This window comes from Marmota monax, unplaced genomic scaffold, assembly GCF_021218885.2.
Source record: "Marmota monax isolate L192 unplaced genomic scaffold, Marmota_monax_Labrador192_F-V1.1 WCK01_AAM20220418_F8-fsc02765, whole genome shotgun sequence".
Taxonomy (NCBI): domain Eukaryota; kingdom Metazoa; phylum Chordata; class Mammalia; order Rodentia; family Sciuridae; genus Marmota; species Marmota monax.
The window spans coordinates 2,127-9,389 of NW_026694091.1; the positions used below are offsets into that span (position 1 = coordinate 2,127).

General features: G+C 40.1%; 1 long non-coding RNA gene across 1 annotated transcript; it reads right to left on the bottom strand.

Annotated features, from left to right (window-relative positions):
* Positions 1 to 988: 988 nt before the first annotated feature.
* Positions 989 to 6,829, bottom strand: LOC131424974 (uncharacterized). The gene is made up of 2 exons (XR_009228694.1): positions 6,450 to 6,829; positions 989 to 1,440 (listed from the first exon to the last, which is right to left on the bottom strand). It is a non-coding gene; the product is annotated as an uncharacterized LOC131424974 (long non-coding RNA).
* Positions 6,830 to 7,263: the final 434 nt, after the last annotated feature.

Consider the following 7,263-nt stretch of genomic DNA (forward strand, 5'->3'; position numbering starts at 1 on the left):
TCCAAAATAGTGCGAGAACTCAAAAGTTGCGGCAGAGGCGGATAGTAATGCCTCGCCTGTCAATCAATACTGTTGGCAAAATGCCAGGGGCCATACAGACTCGGCCGTGGCTCTCAGCATCTCCCCCTTTTTGTTTAATTAAACAACAAGCAATGTGGCTTAGGGACCGTGCCTGTTAGGCAGTCCAATTCAACATATGGTCCTTACCCGTCATCGGATGAACTGACCTCTAGGCGTCAGCCTCCTGTCTTAGGTTGGTACCACTGCAATTGGATCATACCCGTCACTGACTACCGGTCCAGCATACAGCCATACTTGTGGATAGGCCTTTGCACCAGTGGGGGGTGAGGTTCTTTGCCTCACCTCTGTTGGCCCCCAAATTTTAGACCAGCACTAGTAGAAGGGAGGAGGATGCAAAATGCCATGACACTAAGCCAATTGAGGGCTCCTTTGAAAAATTGTACCACCGGTGACACCATCAGCAAAAATACTCCAGCACTACCACAATTCGCTGTACCAACAGATAGTTCACAATACATACAAATGATACATAGTCCAGGCAGGGTCTGCAAGCAATTCAAAGCAGAGGAATCTGTCAATATGTCCATTTCCTCCCAAAGTAAATCAACTCCTTAACTGAGCATTACTTGTTGAGTTATTATTCATTGATGCATCAGTTTTTACAGTTTGTTGTGATAACTATCGAAGAAGCTGTAGTTTGGTTTTATCTTTGTCTTCACCGGCACTGGGATGAAGATAGGAATTCTGGCAATGATGCTAAGAAAAAAATTATGTAACATTCCAACAGGCACTAAGAAAACAATTTTTTGAACAATTTACATTATCCTGAACAGAATTATTAAATATAATGAGAAGGAAAGGTGAAAGTAAACAAACAGATCTGTTAACCTCCTTATTTGTTCACATATTAAAACAATTTTCAACAGCTGTTTACCCAATCTAAATTAAACCATTAAAATCACATGAATAAAAAAAATTTGGATCCATTTATTCATGAGCGCTCCTCATATATGATATATGGACATACACACATACAGACATACAACACAAAACAGAAGTGTGCACACATAACATACAACACATAAGACAATAGTAAAGGCCTTGTAGCTTTACCTAGGTGAAATCTCCATTGCAATGCTTAAAAACTCCACAGTCAAAAAATAAAACTGATCAGAAAAACATTATCCTAGGTCTGTATGAGCTCAAAAATAAAATAGAACTTTATGATGTGGGAAAAGGCAAATAATAAAATAAATATTGAAAAAAACATCCTGGTTAATCACCGTCGCAGATGTAAGAATAGCCAAACTGGAGTTCTGGATATCAGCTGTTATGGATTTGAGTCAAATCATCTTCCTTTTGGCCTGTAGAAATTGTTTTAGTTAATCTCTCTGGAATCCAAATCGGCTGCTGTTCTCCCTGTGGAAAAACACAAACAGAACCCCGACTCCAGACAATCACTGGGTCAGGACCTTTCCATTGTCCTGTTAGAATATCCTTCCAAAGTACCTTAGGCTTATGTACATTTTTTGGACACATATGCCTTTCCGCAGCACTAAGCCCTGAGGAATCCAAATTTAAAAAGTTTAGAGTAAAAAGGGTTATTTTAAGTTTATCTTTGGGTGACATATACCCCTTTCCAATTCCCTCTTTTTGCTTTAGTAAGTACATTTTAATAGTTTGATGAGCTCTTTCAACTATGCCTTGTCCCTGTGGATTGTATGGAATTCCTGTTATATGAGTAATGCCAAATGATGAGCAAAATTGTTTAAAAGAGGTAGAAATATAACCAGGACCATTATCTGTTTTTAACTGTTTTGGAACGCCCACAGTGGCAAAATTTTGTAAGCAATGAGCTATAACATCTTTAGTTTTTTCTCCGGAATGAAGGGAGCCCATCAAAAATCCGGAAGAAGTATCAACTGTAACATGCAAATATTTTAATTTTCCAAATTGTGGCAAGTGTGTGACGTCCATCTGCCAAATATGGTTAGGTATCAGTCCTCTAGGATTGACTCCAAGATTAACTTGTGGTAAAAAGGTCACACAATTTTGACATTGTTTTATTATTTGTCTAGCTTGTTCCTTAGTTATTTTAAAACGCTTTTGTAAAGTATTAGCATTGACATGGAACCTTTTATGAAAATGTGTAGCTTCTTCTAGTGTAGAGAAAATATGTATGTCATGTGTAGTTTTATCTGCTAAATCGTTGCCCAAACTAAGGGCTCCAGGCAATCCTGTATGTGCTCTGATATGTCCTATAAAGAATGGATCTTTTCTGTCCCAGATTACACTTTGTATAGCAGAAAACAAAGAGAAAACAGTAGAGGAAGGGGAAATCCTGCCAGCATCTTCAAGGGATACTATAGCATTAACTACATACTGACTATCAGAGAATAAATTAAATACAGAATCTTTAAACATCACAAAAGCTTGTAAAACTGCATTAAGCTCTACCTTTTGAGCTGATTGTTTGGGTACTAAAAATGTAAAAGTTTGATCAGGGGTAACTACTGCTGCTGTACCATTATTTGACCCATCAGTGAATACATTTGGAGCATTCATGATAGGGGTTTTTCTTGTCATTTTTGGAAAAACTACAGGATGCGAAGACCAAAAAGACAACAAAGGATTAGATGGTAAGTGATTATCAAATGAAACATTAGATTTACACATGATTATTGCCCAAGTATTTAACTCATTAGCTAACTCATCAATTTGATCCATAGTATATGGAGTAATAATTTTATTGGGAGAAATTCCAAACACTCCCTTTGCTGCTTTTATTCCTTTGAGTATTAATTGTCCTACAGCCTCAGGATACCTAGTAAGAATAGTGTTAGGAGAATAAGATAAATGTATCCACAATAATGGACCTTCTTGCCAAAATACTCCTGTAGGAATATTTTTTGTTGGTATTACAATAAATAATAAAGGCAAAGTTATATCAATTCTATCCAAATGCATATTTTCCATATATGTTTCAATAATTTTTAATGCCTTTCTTGCTTCAGGCGTTAACATGCGGGGTGAATTTGGATCTGATGGACCTTTTAGGATATCAAATAAAGGTCCCAACTCTCCTGTTGGTATGCCTAGATAAGGCCTTATCCAATTTATGTCTCCTAATAACTTTTGAAAGTCGTTAAGTGATTTGAGTTGATCTACTCGTATTTGAATTTTTGGTGGACGGACCATGGTTGAGGATAATAGAACTCCTAAATAATTAATTGGAAAATTTAATTGTACTTTATCTATTGCTATCTCTAGATTATAATTTTTTAATAAATTTGTAAGTGTGGCATAACATTCTAGCAATGTGTTTTTATCTTTGTGTGCTAACAATACATCATCCATATAGTGAAATATTTGTAGTTTAGGATTTTGATTTCTAAGTGGCTGGATTGCTTTGTTAACATAAATTTGACACATAGTTGGGCTGTTAGCCATCCCTTGAGGGAGTACTTTCCATTCATATCTCTGATCAGGACCTTCATGATTCAGTGCAGGGATAGTAAATGCAAAATGTGGACTATCCTCAGGATGAATTGGAATTGAAAAAAAACAATCTTTAATATCTATAGCTAAAACGTACCAGGTTTTTGGCAAAGCAGACAATTGAGGAATCCCTGATTGAGCAGGTCCCATAATAACCATCTCATTATTAATGGCTCTTAAATCTTGCAATAATCTCCATTTACCAGATTTCTTTTTAATGACAAAAATGGGAGTATTGTAAGGAGATACGGAAGGTTGTATATGTCCCTCCGCTAATTGTTGTTTGACCAGGTCATGGGCTGCTTGTATCTTTTCTTTAGTCAGGGGCCACTGAGGAACCCATACTGGTCTATCTGATTTCCAAGTAATTTTTATTGCCTCAGTGACCCCTTCTGAAAACCCAGTCCATGTCTATTTATTCCCTGATCTATCTGAATTGGTGCTGCTATGCCTTGTTCTCCTAATCTTTTTTCTGTCCTGAAACCTTGTCTAGCCCTAATAGTGGGCGCATTTGGATTGATGTTATTTGTTAATGTCAAACCTAATTGATCTAGGACATCTCGTCCCCATAAATTTATAGGAAGATGATCCAATACATATGGCTGTATAGTTCCTTCACATCCTTCAGGATCCTTCCAATCTAATACCATTGCACTTCTATGGGGATTAGTCGCCACTCCTAGGCCTCGAAGCGTTTGAGTGGCTTGTTGTAACGGCCAATGTTTTGGCCATTCTTGACGAGATATGATGCTAAGGTCTGCACCTGTATCCAGTAGTCCATTAAATTCATGTCCTTGAATATTTAGTTTTAGCATGGGACGAGAATCTAAATTTAAAGACAGCATAGCCCAATCTACACCTGTGGAGCCTAATCCCCTGGAACCTCTTTCTATAGTACTACTGGAAAATTTATCATGTAGGCTGGGTATTATTAATAACTGTGCTATTCTATCTCCTGGTGAAATTACTGATATACCCTTTGGAGAGCTAGCTATAATTTTTATTTCACCTTCATAATCGGGATCAATTACCCCGGGACATATCATAAGTCCTTTTAGCGTAGAAGAACTGCGTCCTAACAATAAGCCTACTGTTCCTTGGGGAAGAGGTCCTTTTACTCCTGTGGGAATGATTTGAACTCCCATCTCTGGAGTTAGTACTGCTCTGGCGGAGGCGCAGATGTCCAACCCTGCGCTCCCTCTGGTTCGTCTGATGAGAGATCTGATGGATAATGTGTCCTGGGCACTACCCTGATGGTGTTGCTGGGTTCCTCCATGGTGTTTCTGGGTTCCTCCAGTGCCCCGTACATTTGTGGTCGTGGGCCCCGGAGCATTGGGCCCCCCTGTCCGTTTTTTGGCAATGGAGCTCGATGCCTTTCTCCACGATATCGTGGGTAAACACTTGGTCCTTGTCTGTTTTTTGATAACGGAATACCCTCTATGGTGGTTTGAGAACGGCATTCATTAGCCCAATGTTTCCCTCTACGGCATCGTGGGCAAATACCCGGTATTCTATTCGTTTGATATCTAGCTTTGTTAAACCCTCCTCCTATGGGGCAACTCCTTTTAAAATGTCCTGTTTGATCACAATTATAGCATGTTTTTGGCCTGGCATCTAAAGCCTGTTGTACTGCTGCTAAGACTTGCCCTTGTTCATTAATGTCTCTACATAATTTAATATATGTGTTTAAATCTTCATGTCTCCATGGTCTAATGACCTCTCTGCAACAACGATTTGCTTGGTCATAAGCCAGTTGTTTTATAAATGGCATTGCCTGTTCTGTATCCCCAAAAATTCTGGAAGCTGCTTGAATAAGCCTATCTACAAATTCAGCGTAAGGTTCATTAGTTCCTTGTATTACCTTAGATAATTGACCTTGTAAACCTCCATGCCCCTGTAAAGTTTTCCATGCCCTAACCGCATCTACAGCAATTTGTGCGTATACGCCAGGATCATATTCAATTTGTTGCCGTTGACCCTCATAAGGCCCTTTTCCTAACAACATATCTAGATTTCTTTGAGGGTAACCGGCTGCTGCATTTCGTCTAGCTGTCTCCCTGCAAAATTCCTCATTGGCAACCTTCCATAACAAATATTGTCCTCCATTTAGCACAGATTTACACATACTAGCCCAATCTGCTGGCGTCATGTCCAAGTTGGTAATGGATTCGACCATGCTTACAGTGAACGGTGCTTGAGGACCATAGGTTGTTACAGCCTCCTTTAACTGCTTCACTGTTTTGAAATCTAAAGCACGGTGAATTCGCTGCCCTCCTGCCTGCTCAAGTACAGGGCATGCTAATCTTTGAGGTCCTGTCTCAGGATCCCATCTATCAACTACGGGGTTTGAGGGCCACTCAGCTATCTCCATAGGGGAGCTGTTGGTTGAATTACGCCCTCTGGTGATAGAACGGTGTTAGTAGCAGCCTCCTGTTGTAGCTTTTTCCCTAATAGCTGTTTCTCCTCTAAGCTTTCTTCCTTTAAATTTTCTTCCTCTGTCTGACTAGCTTGAGAGACCTTCTCTTTTGCTTGATCTAAAATGTCTTTCTCCATGGTCTGAACCTCTAACAATTTACTTAACACTCTTTCAGTTTGTTTTTTACTAATTTCTAATCTGTTATAAAGATAACGCAACCCAGTAAGATAACACAAAACAAAACCGAAACAGGATGAAACAAAAACGGAACAAAAAATCGTTGTATCAATTTTCCTATTTTCTTGACATGTGCATTTGTGGTCTATTTCTATCTCTTCCTCAGGGGTGAACAACTTCAAACCTTGAGCCAACCATTTTTCCCAATCGGCCTGAGAAAATTCTAGGGATAGGCAGCTTGAAACAAACACAAAACAAATCAAAACAAGAACACATTGTTTTTTAAAATGGTCGCCCATTCTCTCGCCTTCCCTTAGGGGCAAGCAATTTCACTTACCCCGAAGCTTCAGACGTTCCCCGAACGGGCCGCCAAATGCCGCAGTCTGGCTGGGCACAAATCACGAGCCACTGAAGCAGGAACAAACTTTATTTTTAAACTGCAGGAAAACACTTCACACAGCTCCCGGGGAATCCTCCCGAACGCGCCAGGAGGCTTGTCCAGGAACCCCCAGCCGGAAATATCTCTCCCGGAAATCCCTCCTCCTGCACTTCCCCAACCAATGGGAACTCTCGGGGAATCCCCGGAAATCCCCATGAGAACTCCAAAATAGTGCGAGAACTCAAAAGTTGCGGCAGAGGCGGATAGTAATGCCTCGCCTGTCAATCAATACTGTTGGCAAAATGCCAGGGGCCATACAGACTCGGCCGTGGCTCTCAGCACTTCTCAGAGGAGGACATACAATCAATCAACAAGTACATGAAAAAATGCTCACCATCTCTAGCAGTCAGAGAAATGCAAATCAAAACCACCCTAAGATACCATCTCACTCCAGTAAGATTGGCAGCCATTAGGAAGTCAAACAACAACAAGTGCTGGAGAGGATGTGGGGAAAAGGGTACTCTTGTACATTGCTGGTGGGACTGCAAACTGGTGCGGCCAATCTGGAAAACAGTATGGAGACTCCTGGGAAAGCTGGGAATGGAACCACCATTTGACCCAGCTATTGCCCTTCTTGGACTTTTCCCTGAAGACCTTAAAAGAGCGTACTACAGGGATACTGCTACATCGATGTTCATAGCAGCACAATTCACAATTGCTAGACTGTGGAACCAACCCAGATGCCCTTCAATAGATGAATGGATAAAAAAAA